At 35.0% G+C, this 16,543-nt stretch overlaps 1 long non-coding RNA gene across 1 annotated transcript in view; it reads left to right on the top strand.

Moving 5' to 3' along the window:
• The window catches only part of LOC117173579, a 9,528-nt gene extending 3,856 nt beyond the window's left edge, over positions 1–5,672 (top strand). The window contains exons 2-4 of the long non-coding RNA XR_004467208.1: positions 1,644–1,877; positions 2,088–2,313; positions 5,313–5,672. This is a non-coding gene — a long non-coding RNA (uncharacterized LOC117173579). The remainder of the gene's footprint in view (positions 1–1,643; positions 1,878–2,087; positions 2,314–5,312) is intronic.
• The last annotated feature ends 10,871 nt before the right edge of the window (positions 5,673–16,543 follow it).

Here is a 16,543-nt window from a genome sequence, read left to right on the forward strand (position 1 = left end):
TACCTTTTTCAAGATAGTCCACGAACATTATGCCATGTGCATCCCAAGATACGGAGGCCATAACCTTTCCGACCCATTGTTGCGTTTTTGGACGCTTCGGAGTACTTTGGCCGGTTGGAACCCACTGTTTTGCCTGTTGCGTTGACTTAGGAGTGTAGTAGTGGATCCAGGTTTCATCCATGGTTATGAATCAGCGCAAAAACTCGGTCGGCTTACGCGAAAATAATGTTAAATTCTGCTGGGAAGTTGTCACACGAATTCGTTTTTGGTCCACTGTGAGCAAACGCGGCACCTATCGCGCGCAGAGCTTCTTCATGCCCAAAACTGAATGCACGATATTGCCCACACGTTCCAATGATATGCCTACAGCATTAGCTACCTCTCTCAATTTCACTTTGGGATCATTCAACATCATATCATGGATTTATTCGACATTTTCTGGTGTAGTGACCTCTTTTGGGCGCCCAGATTGTTCAGCATCAACTGTGCTCGTACGGCCACAACGAAACTCGGTAAACCACTTATGAATCATTGCAATCGACGGTGCAGAATTCGGGTAATACTTATCCAGCTTGGCCTTGGTCTCGGATATCGTTTTGTTGCGAAGATAGTAGTGTTTGATCAAAACTAGAAACTCAGATTTTTCCATATTAAAAAAACCTCGGAGGTTAGTCGCTTTTCAGTGCTGTAACTTGTAAATGCGTAAACATAAATGGCTGAAGTCTTGACAGGCGTCATTTGAAGGATCAAGCTCGACGAAAATGGTTCACATTAGTGAATACTAATGCCATCTCTTAGAATTTTCAGGTACTTATCAGACTGCCTAGTACATCTGCTTTCATATTTCCCCAATAATATTAATCTCGTATTTTCGAATATGTTTTGGACATGCCCTTATGACCTCGCTGAGTTATTGGTGGAATAATTATTTCACCTGAAGAAACTACTATTAACAACCCAGTTCCAGAGTAGTGTTGTGTAAAGACCTGTTCAACAGCAGTCCATGTTAAATTTCCAAAATTATTCCCATATTTAGGTACCTTGACACTTTTCACATTTAATTTAATCATGGTTTTTTTCAATGCTAACACAGTTTTAGAGACTTGATTTAGAAAGACTTGATCGCCTTGTCTTTCATGCACAATCAGACTGAAAAAATATCTATTATTTTTCAAGAAAACTATTACCACACTTGCATTAGAATTTTCTTTTATAATTTCATCCGGAGACAATAGCTTGTGCTCTACTAATTACTATTCTACTAATTCCTAATTATCACCATCTGACACTATCTGACAACTATCTGACTACTATCTGACAACTATCGGTGTCACAACTGTTAGAGTTTGTAACCATTGAGTCTTCCTCACCGTTTACACAGGCACAATCTACAACGGAAATATTATTTTCCAAACTATCTGCATCGTCGACATGTTCCCATCCTCGCGAGAGTGACGGAAAATCCACCATCTCTTGGTCATTGGTCAGGACATCATGCCGATAACCTCTTGAATATGTGGACCACCAGACGTAGTAAGGTGGAGCACGAGGTCCTTGATAGTCATTCTGAGCACACTCTCTAGCATTTTGATGCTGTATCGGAGTATTATCTGTCAGAATTTCACTGTTTTTCATTTCTATAGCGCTATACAGGTTCAGGTCATCAAATCTGGCAAACACTCCGTCAAACAGTTCTTCGACACAGTTGTCCAGACTGACAACTCGATCCCCCTTCCCGGCGGAAACAAGACAAACACGCTCTCGACCGGCCGTAATCGAAACGGACCCATCCAGCTCAACCGAAGAAGACGACGAATCACCGTCACCCTGTGGTGGATTTCTCGACAAGGCATCTGCATTAGAATTTATCCTCTCAGGTTTGTAGACTATTACATAGTCATACTCACTAAGTTTTATACGCCATCGAGTTAATCTTGAAATAGGATCTTTCAACCCATGCAACCATACCAGAGATCTATGGTATGTTACTAAAAAAAAACTTCGCCCATATAAATAAGGTCTAAAATGCCTCACGCAAAACACTATTGCAAGTAACTCTTTTTGAATTGTTGAATAATTGATTTCAGCTTTCTGAAGGATTCTGGAAGCATATGCAATGGGTAAATCCTGACCAATACCTCCTTGACTCAAAACACCACCAAGAGCGTAATTCGATGCATCAGTCGTTAATACAAAAGGTTTTGAGAAATCTGGATACTGCAACAATGGTTCGGAACAGGTTTTATCACGCAGAATTTCAAAAGCTATTTGCTGCTCATTTGTCCATTTACATTCGACCTTATCCTTTAAAAGGTAAGTAAGAGGTTTTGCAATTCTCGAAAAGTTATTAATAAATTTCTTATAGTATCCTACGAGACCTAAAAATTGTTTTACGTTCTTTTTCCCTTTTGGAACAGGAAATTTTTTTACAGTCTCAATTTGTTTTGGATCGGGTTTAACACCCTCCCGAGTAATAACATGTCCTAAATATATTATGTCAGGTCTCAAGAAAAAACATTTCTCAGGTTGCAATGCTAAGCCCGCGGTTTTTAATTGCCGTAGTAAGGATGTAAATTTTATGGAATGTTCTTCCAATGAAGAAGCATAAATGACTATGTCATCCATGTAGACAAATAATTCTAGACCTTGTAGACCGGTCAAAACTTGTTCCATCAGTCTTTGAAAGATTGCTGGAGCGTTTTTCAGTCCAAAAGGGATTCGAAGATACTCGAAATGTCCGTAAGGGGTTGTAAAAGCTGTTATTTGACGGGATTTCGGATCTATAGGAATTTGATGAAACCCCATTGCAAGATCCATTACGGAAAAATATTTCGCTCCTCCTAACTGATCTAAAATTTCAACAATATTTGGCAATGGATAAGCATCGCTTACAGTTCGCTCATTCACGGCTCTGTAAACTAATACCATTCTCCACCTTTTGTTCCCTTGTGGATCAGGTTTTTTAGGTACAATCATTGCAGGAGAATTATATGGTGAAACGGAAGGTTGAACTATTCCTGCTTCGAGCAACTGTTTAGTTTGTTTTAATATCTCATCTCTGTGTACGGGAGGATGACGATAATCTTTGATTAAAACTGGTCTATTATCGACAGTAGTGATTTTATGGGTAATTGCCGTAGTTGAATTTAGTTTATCTCCAGGTAGATAAAATTGAGCGGAATAATCTAACAGAATGGGAAAATGAATCAATTTTCCCTCCTCATTTAAATCCTTAAGGATTCCTATCAGTCCATCCTCAGTTATAGGAAAAGCTTTTGAAACTACATGAAAGGTTGTTGCTACGCCTCGGAGTAGCATTTTAACTTCACCCTGTGTTGGAATCATGTTGGATCCGATTCCAATCAAATTCAAAACATGTTCCCGATTAATTTTTATGTGTGAATCCAAAGCTGTTTTTTTAATTAAATTTACACTAGCGCCTGTGTCTATCAATAATTTTGCTTTCCCTTTCTGAAAAAAATAATGCTGCAATTCTACCACCGCGGCGGGCTCTATACCATTATTCTCCCCGAGTTTAAGAACGACGCGGGTTGAGAGGGTCCGGTTTCCTGAGGCATCCTGCCCTCTGTATGATGACCCTGTTTCGAGTTAAAATGTTGATTCTTAAAATCTTGATTTCGCATTCTTTCCCTATCGTGCTTCGCCTTCATATGACATTTACTAATATCATGATTCAACCTAAAACAATAAGTACAATTTTCCCTCTCTTTGCCTTGGTTTACATTATATTTTTTTCGTTTAGGACACTCACGCCGAAAATGACCTGTTTCTTTACAGTCGTAATATTGAATACTCCTTTTTTTGTTTACATTTTCCTCAGTACTAACATGCGCTACCCTCTTACGAGGATTTGATCCCATTTTAAAGTCTGAATCTAAATCAGGTTTAATTTTTCCTATTTCTTCTGAATGAGCCCTATCCCAGTTTTTAAACTGAATCTCTTCTTGAGATGCCATCACTATTGCTTCATCCAAAGTAGCAGGATTTTAACTTTTTATTATCGCGAATATCTCTCCATTTAATCCCTTCAAGAAAGTAGCTATCGCGCTTTCTTTATGTGCTTCTATTCTTTCATTTCCTTTTACCCCCAGAGTTTTTTCCAACGTTATATTAATTAATTCATCTAATTTTTAATTAACCCGTGCCCCAAAGTCGGTTATGCTTTCGTTTGGTTTTTTGACAGCCATAGTTAATTTTTGTGATAATTGAGTGATGTCTAATTTTGGTAAATAAATTCTCTCATGTTTTTTTAACATTTCTTCAAGAGTGATCCCTGCCCTATTTTGAATATGTTTACGCGCAGCTCCTATTACCCTGGTTCGAATTAACATAGTCAAGTATGGAATTTCGTGAAGCATCACCATGCTCCGGGCCACTTGACAATGTTCCACAAACATGGTCACGGACATATTAGTGCCATCAAACTCTGGAACCATGTCTTTTACCAACCTGGATACATGCAAAATGGCCTGCGCCCTTATTGGTTCTAAAATTGTAGGATTATTTTGTGCTAATTCTCGCTCATTTGGAGCAATTCCCAACTGTTCATTGGATTCATTAGGATCCTTTGAAACATTTCTAGTACCATTACTACCATTATTAATACTACTAACACTGGGATGAGGCTCAATCAGTGTTTCGTTAGAATTATTCCTATTAATTACATTATCATCACTTAATCTACTTCTTAGAATTTCTGTTTCATTTTTCATATTTCTAATAGGATTTTGTACCCCCCTTGTGCTTCTAAGACCAGATCGCTTCGCAAAACTTGGCATTTTAAAATAATCGGACTTACTTGGACTTACAATTAGCCTAATTTCGTCATTTTTGCTTACTAATTCCTATCGCTTAGCAATCTGTTCATCCAACGGAGATTCTTGATATATAACTGATAATCCAATTTCTTCTTAATCCGGAAAGCAGTCTTCTGTTCTTAGAAACCATGAAATTCGTAGATCTCCTCAAAGTTAAGACTCTCGGCTCAGTAATCCTCTTCTATACCAGGCTAGTTGTCTGCTTCAAATATTTATTTCTACGTTCATTCCACAACTTAATAAAATTCCCAGAATTCTTCAAGCCTACGATTGACGAGGATTAGCTGGTGGCTCTATTCAATCGTTTACAATCTCGATGCTATTGAAAATATCCTAGCTACCGAGAGAAAAACCACCCAAAACCCTGGTAGAAGATTGTCGCTTGAAATATTTTATATTTAATTTTTAAAAATTATGTGTCTTTAATACTGTTCAGTCTTTCACATATGCACTTTATTTTTATTGTAATTGCAGAAAACTAGTAGGCACATGCTCTGGAGCAACGCAAAATTTATAGTAACCCTCTCGTAGATAAACTTCAATGCAAATCCAGCCTTCGCCATCATCATAGATACGACATAGTTGTAAAGTTTCAAAGTCCGGATCCGAAAGGAGGTAAACCAATGTCATCAACAAGGGATTTGGATCAGTCATTTTCAAATATAGTTTCTTACTAATAATCTTTTAAGTGACAGAAATGAGTCATCCCAACTTTTGCATTCTGTCACACATCACACTGCAGGGCTTCGATGCACGGTGTGCCCACTCCTATAGAAAAGTGGTGGACGGATTATAGTAATTACTACGTCCCCTAGGTGGCACTCGTGTGAATTCAGAATTCGAGATGAACTTGAGCAGACGATAAACGTTCTATCGTCTGCTCACGTCTGCTCAAGTTCACTGTAGCTGCAAGAATAATTTTTTTTTGCGTGATGAACTTGGATTTACAATGGATTTTCACCGATAACACAAACTACAAATGGAACCGAATAAAATCGATCATCGATCAAATGCAATAAAGTGTTAAAGTCTGTTGGAATCTTTCTGATAGAACGAAAATCAAATGTTAAAGTCTGTTGGAATCTTTCCATAATAGATCGATTGCAACAGACTTGAACATTTGATTGCATTTGATCGATGATAGATTTTATTTTGTTCAATTTTTGGTTTGTTTTATTGGTTATTATTATTCATGTATTTATTACAGAAAGAGAAGTCAACATAACCTAAAAATTATGGTAAATGAATTTTGTACAAATGTAAAAATTAAGAATTTGATTACACTCTTAAAATATAAATGAAGTAAAGAAAAAACAGCAATGAACCTGGACTAAAAATGAAACTAAATTATATATAATAATCGACAAGTTTTCGCTGCTAATATATTCTGTTCACATGTAATACATTTTGTTCCTAGCATGAAGTTGATTCACAGATAAGTTTTTGGTTTTTTTCCTGTTTTTAAAGTTTGTTCGTATCTTCAATTAAAGTTTGGAAACACATAACTCTAAAATGAAACCATATTCAATTGATAGATACATGAAATGCTTAGGGGTAAAATTTAAATCTTTAAAATTGTACCACAAAATGAAATTAATAATGGATAACTAATATTTTCGAAATACAGAAGAAGCTTTCAGTCTTTTTGACTTCTGATAGTTCTGATGTTAGCTTCAGTCTTTTCAGTAAAAATAACAAAATTTCTCACATCTATAACGATTAAATTTTTGTTATGTTCAGCCTGAGTAGAGTATTAAAATTCTTAGTTTATCATATAAAAAGTCACAATTATTTAAGATATTATAAAAGTCGACCATGAAGTAGTTTGATAACGGCTGAGCATGCGCGCTATGGAAGCCATTATTGAGACACCAAACAAGGTCGATGATTTGGAAAATAAATTAGAAAATAATTTTATTTCTCTGCTGCATCACACCGATAAAACTGAAGCTCTCGATGAATTTAAAGCAGTAATGAAACTGTGTGCACCCACTGGACCAACACAACAATAGATGACGTCAGAAATTCAAGGTCTGTAGAAAAAATGCGCATTTTCGGTACCTCATCATAAAAATGGTATCCCGCAAAGGCATTTGTACTCAAAGAAAAAAAACAGAACAAAACCAAAATTAGAACTGAGTCGAACAGTCAGGAAACAGATAAAATTGAATTGCAATTAATAACAGAGAATGTAGATTTACACTAAAATAACAATAAATATAACTATAAAATACAATTTATTTTCAAACGATAAAGTTTTTAAATATTTAAAAATGAAACCATACCATTTTAAATAATTCGATATAAAATTAGTGTGTTTTAAACGCTTTCAATTTAAAGTGGGTAATTTTAAACGATTTCTGTTAGACATAATTCAATGCGAAAAGTATGAGGCTAAAAGCTTATTAATTAAATCAAATTGTTCAATTTACAGTTTTAAATATTTCCAAATTGAAAAGTAATACAAGATTTTATTATATTTGAAATAATTCTGACTTTTTCATATAATAAACTAAGAATTTTAAGACTCTAGTCATGCTTAAAATAAAAAAAAATGGTTATTTAATAGATTTGAAGAATTTCATTATATGTACTGAAATCACTGAAGCTAACATCAGAACTATCAAAAGTCAAAAAGACTAAAAGCTTCTTCTGTATTTCGAAAATATTATTTATCCAGTATTAATTTCATGTTGCGGTACAGTTTAAAAAATTTTAATTTGGCCCCTAAGCATTTCATGTATGCATCAATCGAATATGATTTCATTTTACACTAGTATGTGTTTCCCAACATATGTAATTTGTCCTTCGCTGGTGTTTTAATTTCATACACATCTGAGCCCGAACTCTTCCTTTCTTGTGCGAAATAACCAATTACCTTGTTTGCAATATCCGCGGACATACGAGTATAAGATATATTTTCGTCTTTCCAATCGCCCACGTGGGTCGCAGTGAAGCAGCCAATTACTATGAAATCTAGCAACTGCTTTCATTTACTATTGGGGAGAACTGCTCTGCTGCTATTTGAAACTACGTCACTACCAGTGGTAGGTTTATATTCGATTTATAGATTCCAATTTTTACATGCTCGGAATGAGAGGTAATATAATATAATGCATGACGCCAGTGACTAGAAGAACATATGGTGAGAATGCCTTTAGGAAATAAGTTGCAAATATCTAAGCATAATATTTGTTTGTTATGAGTGCTTCGGAATCACTATCCATAATACTAATTTTGTATGATAAATTATTCCAGTAATGTTTACAAAACTTAGAATTTTCGCAAACTGTTATACTGTTTTTATGCATGTCATAGAACTCTTCTTCCACTTCTAAAATCTCTTCGCTGTTTAACGCATCGTTCATGATTTTCTAGATTTCATGTTTACTCTTAGTTTGTAAACCAGATAATATCGTTATGGCACGCTCAGCTCGTTTTTCGTCTCTTTCCAAAATGACATTCAATATGTCTTCGAATACCTTATCCAATTCATCCATAGATTTGCACAGAACAACAAGAGCAACACATTTCAGGAAGAATACCTTCATTTCCTTCAAGGGTTTGAATTTATTCTCATTATCAAATGCTTTTGCTATTCTGAATATAACGTGTGCATTGCATGTTAGTTTTATAATCAGTGAAGCAGGTTTATTCATCGATCCCATTAAGATCTCCCACGTTAGATTTAGGCAATCTTGTATGCTAGTACATTTACATTCATTATTCCATTCTAGCGGTATGTCGTTGATAAAAACCCAACTCCAATCTACAACAACTGCTCTAAAAACAGACCATTTGTTTGAATATTCCATTACAAATGCTCTGAATCGTTTTAAAACAATTTCAAATAAGCAAGTATCATGTTCTGATGTAAATACTTCAAATATGGGAATTATTGTGTCACGTCCTCTAAACAGGATAGCGATGTACATAATTATTTTACATTTCATAAAGTGTGGAATTCGACATTTCGCTGAGGATGCATCTATATGAAGGAAATCCGCCTTAGCGTCAATAACATCTTTTAATTGGTCTTCGGTGTATATTAAGACCTGTAACGGTAGTGTGAATACTCGTATTGCTCTGTTACCCATGTCATGTTGCTCTATTCACAATTGAACCGCATCCGCCATATCTATTGACTTTAAGCGCAATCTGCCCTCACAACGTGCTTCTAATTTCATTTTTTCCAAAACCTTAAATTTTTTCGCATCGTCTACGTTTCCAATAGCTGCTAATTCTGAATCGCAATTTTGATTCACACTCAAGTATACCATTCTTATTGATATGTATTTTAGTAATTTGTTTCAATCTATACGTTTAGGACCACGAATTTGACTGAAACGTTTTATTATAATTATGACTCCGTCACTTTTGATCATTGGCAAATTACTAGAAACAAATATTTGCATTACGTGCTCATTAAGCTCAAACATATCAAATCTTAATGATTCTGCATGACTAATAATTACACATTTCGTATAACCAACATAATGATAACGTTCTTTGCTCTTAGTCCTCCAGAAAAACGTAGTGGGCTATTAGAATCCTCACTATTTTCTGCATCACTATTCTTTTCACAATCACTATTATTTTCATAAATATCGCCATCTGAATTTATGTCATTTTTTCTATCATAATAATAATTTTGAATACAATTATCACCATCGCATTTACCACTTATTTTATAATAATCATTACAAGTATCACTGCCATTCGTATTACTCCTTCTTTCTTGTTTTTGACAATACTCATTATAACTTTAAGTTACATTATTAAGTTCGCTTTCATCGAAATGAAAAGGACTTTTTCTTGGTGAACAATTCTTTGTGTCTATTACCTTTTCCCAGAAATCACCAAATTCTTATATAAGCTGTGTACCTTCGGCAATTGTAGCATTACTGTATTCATCATCTGATAACTTGTGATGTGTGAATTCTACATTTCGACGGTGTAGTAATGAATTCATATCTTCAACATCACTTTCAGAATTGCTATGTATTGAGAAATGGCTTTTTTCGTTTTTTTCGCTTGAATTGTTTGCCACAAATTTGTTTGTCAAACTGTTCTCAGATTCAGTTTTTCTTTTAGAATATACTATAGCTCACAACTTTTCGCACGCGAACTCTATTTTGCAAAGAAACTGTGTTCACAATTGGATTCTCAGTCCTATCGATGACAGATCGTTCTTCGAGAATTTCGCAATGTTCGAAAATCCCTGCTTCAGTATACAAGTAGATAAATTGTTTTTTCTGCGAAAATGTAGTCATCATAGGGAGCGAACCTGTACTCAAAAATACCTTCACTCGTAATATGTTCAGTCTTCAATGGTATCATGTCACTGCGTATACGACAAAGAACTACGTTTTGCTCGTATAAATTAGAAAACTTTGATATCTCAAATGATCCTCACTTGCTATGAAATTAAAGTACGATAGTGCACTTCCGTGTCCCTATATACTTGAACTATTTGCTTTCATTATATTTTCAACGTCTTACCAATTGTCTGTAACATAATCTACAATATCTCTTTTAATTTCGGAATGTTTGGCTTCGTTATTCCACAGAGCATAGGAAAGACTCCTGAATAGACTGCTTGCGTCCACTGTGATAGGAATTACGGTATAAGTTTTAGGTGTTTTCTTCTTTTCTCCAATTTTGAGAATGGTTTTTCCTTGAAACATGTTACTTTCATTTTTGTGAAATATTTTGCTTTCATTATGAAACTTACTTTCGTTTTTCTCAATTTTTTCTTCTCTTCGGCTGGTAAACTCATACATGTTCATTGGTTCTTCATGTTTGTTGTCATCCATTACAGTCTTTACTTCCTCATTCTTTAGCTCTTCTTCTCTGGTTCCTTTACTTCTTCTAGTAGTTTTAGTGTCTGTTGTACCCTTAACACTCTTCTTTTTATTTTTTAACTTTACTATGTTGTATCTTTTTGAAAGTAAGGCTGCATCTGTAACTTGATTAGCACATTCTCTTTCATTCCCGGATTTTCGTCTTTGTCACAAGATGAACCAGAGAATTGATCTATTTCTCCGACAGCAGGATTTTCGTCTTCATGAGAAGGCCTGAAGGTCCGTATTATGAAAAAGTCTTTACTAGTAAGGCCGTATTTCTGAAACTTCTTCAAATTTTTTTCTTCCTCATAAAACATGCAAAGTTGTACATTTCTTTTGTATTTCTGAGCAAGCATACTAATTTTAAACTCCGTGGTAAATTCCTTTGCACGCCCCAGCCAAGAAATGTATTGCTCTACGGTTTTAAACGGATTTTTTTTGCTCGATATTCTTCAACTATAGAGAGTTTGTTTTACATTATCCCAAAGTTTTCGAACATATTTCACAAGCTTTTGTCGAATCTTAAAGTGATCTACTTTATGTTCTACTTAAACTTTGGAAATCCCTCTGAACGCAGTTTCCGTCCGTACCTGTGGGAAGTATCACATATGTTCTTGCTGTACTTTCAATTTCACTTCTTATTTTGTGTTTATTGTCGCAAGGAATTAGCTCTTCAATGGTGTAGTTATTTTTTCTGGTTCTTTCTTTCATGGAGTTTTTTGCAGGTTTATGCTTTGATGGAGTTCTTTCCGCTGGTTGTGCTTGTCGTGGAATCAGTTTTTATTGTTCTAGCTTCAATGTATTTCTCACCGCTGCTTTTGCTTGTCTTAGAGTGTTTTTCTCTGGTTACTCTTCAATGGTGTTCTTTTTGCTGGTTATGCTCGTTTAGGAGTCATGTTTGAAAGTTATTGCCTCTATTTTTCCCTCTTCGCTGGTTTTGTTTTTCGTAGAGTCATTTTTGCTTGTTACTTCTTTAATGGTATTCTCTTCGCTGATTATGCTTATCGTGGATTCATTTTTGCCGGTTATTACTTTGATTTCTTCCTCTTTGCTGTTTTTTTTTGTCTTGTAGTCATTTATCCTAGTCATTTCTTTTATGGTGTTCTTGACGCAGGTTATGCTTGTCGTCAAGTAATTTGTGTCTCTCTGTGCTTCGATTTGTTTCTCTTTTCGTGTTATTATTTCACGTTGTTTGCTACTGTTGCTGGCATTGTCATCCCATGCACCGTTTATACAATGCTGCTGCTCATTTCTGAAAATTTCTGCTGATTCATTATGTATTATATTTCTTAACTTACCACCATTGTTAATTTTCTCCGTTGAAGTCATAATATTCAAAACACTTTGCACCTTATACCGAAACTTACTATTAGCCTGAAACTTTAGAAGCTTTGCAACCTACGGAAAATAGTATTTAGCAATTACCAAAGAAATACTATTTTTTATACAAACAACTTAAATATTTTTTAAGAAACGTAACCGAAGTGCAGTATATCCATAAAACGAAATAATTTATAAACTGTTTCAGATTTAGATCATTTTACTTGGAAATTATTTAAGATTTATTTTCCGGGCTTGAGGGCTTGTAATGCTTACCCGATGCCTACATTATCGACATTTTTTTCCTTAATCTCAAATTCACACGCTATGAGATATTAGGTAGAAAATTTGGGTAATTACAAATAAGGCACTACGCATTGTGTACTTGGTACTAAATTAATACAATTATAAAAATAAATTATTCGCCTGGAAACAATTACGTAATTCTTCTTAGCCTTTTTCGTTATTTTCAACTGGAAGTCTCATTTTGCATGGACCGGACTTTGGTTTTCTGTTAACCTTCATGTATTAATTTCATGAGAGGCGTAGTGCTCCAAAAATAGTTATTGCGATAAAAATATGAAAATGATAAACTGTCCACATGTCTCATCTCGTCTCATGCTCTGGGGCCAGATGTGACCCCAGAATTACTTATTCATTTTGCTTAACAGAAGATTATTTTTCGTGGTTTCCGTACACATAAAATATTATTCAAAATACTCTTAGAATTTAAATACACCAAACTATCGCTATCAGTCTAGTGTCAGGGGTTGCCTTCAAATAGCCTTGGGCTGAATTTGGTGGGATCGAAACTTAAACTGTCGGGCCGCTTCAACCGTTTCCAATTGGAATGCATGCTACTTCGGAATATACTTGATTGCGTACTCGCGCACTGCGGCCTTTCCTAAACGACTGTCACAACCCTCTCGACCTGCTTCCCTAAGAAACTTCAAGGAGCCAGTAATTCTAGAAAGACCGAAAACTAAAATTGCGTTTGATTTCAGTGTTTATCGATGTAAAATAGTATGATATGCCCGATAACCCAAACTTTACATAAAAAGTAAAAACAATTTGTCACTATAAAAAGTTTTAAAATGGTCTTAACGCGAACAAACAAAGCATTATACGAAGAAAAATTGTAAACATTTTCAATTACTTAATTAAAAATCACTTTTTAAATATTATCGTTAACACTTCATTTATTTTAAATCTATATGATGTCGTATAATATTAAACAAACTAATAAAACAGCAGTTAAAAAATTGTTTTGACTTAGTTGATTGCACATTTTTTAATAGCAGCCGTTATGACAAATTACTAAATTTTGAAAGATTTACTATAATAGAATAGTAAAATCAATCTTCAAGTAAAAGTAAAATTTGTGTAATTAAATAATTTGACCTATAATAGTTCTAAATCGAATAATTTAGGATCAATAAAATTAGTTTATTGTCTATAGTTACGGAATTTCTCGTAATGTTAGTCCTAAACGATCCGGAAAGAGGACTAGAGTTACGAAATTTTCCATTATGTGAGCCCTGAACAAACTGGAAAAGGGGTTAGTGTTTGTTTAATGTTTATGTTTATAAGTATTTAATTTTGTCAGAATCAGGAATATACAGAGAAGAATCGTTAGAAATAATGAATAGTTCAAGTTTTATTTCAGGTATAGAATACTTGGCAGACTAAGACCATTTTTGAGAACCACACAGATCACTCACTCGTTTATATAGACATTTTTGTAAGATGTAAGATTTAATGTCTTTATTGAGTTAATCACTTTATTGATCCGAAAAGATCGGACTACGATCTGTCGCGATTCACTGCTGCTCGTACACTGGTTTTCTCAAGCGACAAGGCTATCATCACACACTCAAACTGAGTAATAACGTGACTTCAAACATTCATTTAAATAATAAGGAAACCGAAAATGACTTTGAAATAGGCGATGTCGATAACTTGAATAATTTTCAATCGCAGAAAGCTTGTAAAAACGAAACATTAGAACTTTAAACAGATTTTTTTAAAAAGTTGTCAGAGTAAGCGATGAAATTTCTAAGTTCCATCGACATAAATTTTAAATGCTCATTAAAAATGACATTTAATTTAATTATCAACGGTTGTAAAATGGCCTAAAACTCCAAAAAAAAAACAAAACTTGCACAATGGAAAATTAGTGAAATGCTTATAAAAATTTGTTGAAACAAAAAAATTATTCAGAAAAACATGTTTGAAAAAAAATTTGGATGTAAGAAATGTTTTAAAAAACAGTAAATTTATTTTACATACATTATATGGTGTATAATAATGAAAAAATTAATGAGAAAAAAGTAAAAAATTTTTTCAACTTTTTTCAGCTGTAGCTTATGAGTATGGTTTTTCATGGGCTTTCAATTCTGTACGTGTAGAGTGATGGTCAAGAGTTAAGACTCCCGACTGCTATAGGCGATACATTCAGGTATAGATCTGGATTCCAACCCCGTATGTTAGAAGTTTTTTCCAATATAATGTTTAAAAACTTACCGACCGTATGCGATTATATGATAATGGATGGATTGTCATAAAAAAATTAAAAGAGTTTTTTCATTTTTAAAATTGAGTAAGGAGTTTTCGTGCTGGTCCAGTATGGATGCCCAGTTCTGGGACTCCGGCAATCTCTACTGGGCCAGTACTTCGTCAGTGGTGTATTTCCACCTGGGTGTCTACTTTGCGAGAATTGAAGGAAATCCGGGAATTGCCAGGGACTAGAAAAGAAATTCGGGAATTGTCCTTGATTTTATTTTTGATACTGGAAGTGTATTTCATTTCCCTATAATTTATCTTCATTTTTGTCCCTTTGAGGTACCTGTGCTACTTTTTTCTTACATAAAATTGAGATTCTAAAAAATTATAAAAACTTAAAAAAATATATTTTATAAGTGTTTAAATTCAAGCACTAAAAATTGTGTCTGTCAATTTCCATCGTTTTCAATGTCAACTCTTTTTAACCAAAATCTTTCTGACTTTAATCAATATAAATTTAAAATATTCAAAAGTAAATCATTTCAGATTGATCCCCAACTTGCTTCAAAACTGCGCCGTCGCTAATCCAAATTCGACGCCGCCGGCGCGGCGGCGCGGGCGTATCGACACGCCGATGTAATCTCAGGTATATTTACATGGTACCGGAATTCTTTCCACCGGGAGCTCAGGTGGCTCTGGATTGGCTGTGAAATTTCCGAGGACCAATTAGAAGTTAAAGTAAACCGATTTAAATAAGCGAGCAATTAGCCCGTGTAAAAATTTCCCCGATTGGCCCTAATACAACAAGGTTTCTGGTCGGATCCCGGCCGGGCTACTCCTGGCTGGGTTTCATGGACAGGAACCGGGCGGGAGCTGGTCGGGCTACATTTTTCTTGAATCACGTATTCCGGTGCCGGCCGGTTACTGACCGGGCCAACACCGGTTATATCCCAAGGTCGGGAGCGGTCTAGGCCGCGATATTACCAAAGACGTAATTATAGATGCTAGATGAATTATTATTTTAAAATGATAATTTTGAAGATTGATTAGATCAGTGAAACGAAAATGAGTTTTTTTAAATTCTTAAGAAAGAAAACATTAAATTTTTTCGAATAATTTAACATTTCAAATTAAACTGTTATCGATTCTTCTATGTGCAACAACAGAAATTATACAATTTTTATAAACTTCTCTATATTCAGACAATGTTTAGTCTATACAATTTCAAATTTTGCCATACATAGCGCCTGTTGTGTCTATCGTCTACATAGACACTCAGTAATTTTCAGTTTTGCACCTGCAACGAGGATGCTCCTTGCACTCACGTTGCGTCGTCTCTTCGAACTTCGCAAATAAAATCAAGACTCGTGGTTAACATCAACCTTATTTCAGTAATTAGTTTGAAACCCCAACTTAGTGCGCGACTAATTATTATTTTAAATTAAAATATAGTCTTGTGTATACAGTTTTTACTTTCTTCCTTCCTAACCTTAAATCACTACGTGCCTTCCAAATTGCTATGAGATTCTATCATCAGGGAATAAAATTCTACTCCAATTTTCTTGCCAGAATTGGTTCACTTGATTTCACTTTTAAAGTTCTCCGTAATCTTTACGATGAGCCTTAAAAGACAAAACAACCAATTTCTCGCCTGAAGCAACATTTTTCAACCGCTTTTTGGCCGTATTACCCGACCAGATCCCGCCCGGTATTGAAGCCGGGGTCCGACCAGTTTACCGTGACGTTTTTAGCCGGATCCCGGCCGGATTCCTCGACCAGCGCCAGGCTTAAGGCGGTGCTATCCGGCTGGGGCCCAACCGGATCGCTGATTGGTTTCCTACAAGGGAGGAGTTAAGTAAACCGATTTAAATAAATATCTTATGCTGGAAATTGATATTTTGTTCCTACTTATTCTTATATTTTCAAAATTGTATGTCAAAAAAGATACTAAACTAGTCCGTTACGCTGCCGCCAAGAAGCGAAGAAGGCGGTGCATCGCCGTTCACAACTTCTCAAATTGCCGCCACCGGTAAAACA

This window comes from Belonocnema kinseyi, chromosome 1, assembly GCF_010883055.1.
Source record: "Belonocnema kinseyi isolate 2016_QV_RU_SX_M_011 chromosome 1, B_treatae_v1, whole genome shotgun sequence".
In the NCBI taxonomy this organism is placed as follows: Eukaryota; Metazoa; Arthropoda; class Insecta; order Hymenoptera; family Cynipidae; genus Belonocnema; species Belonocnema kinseyi.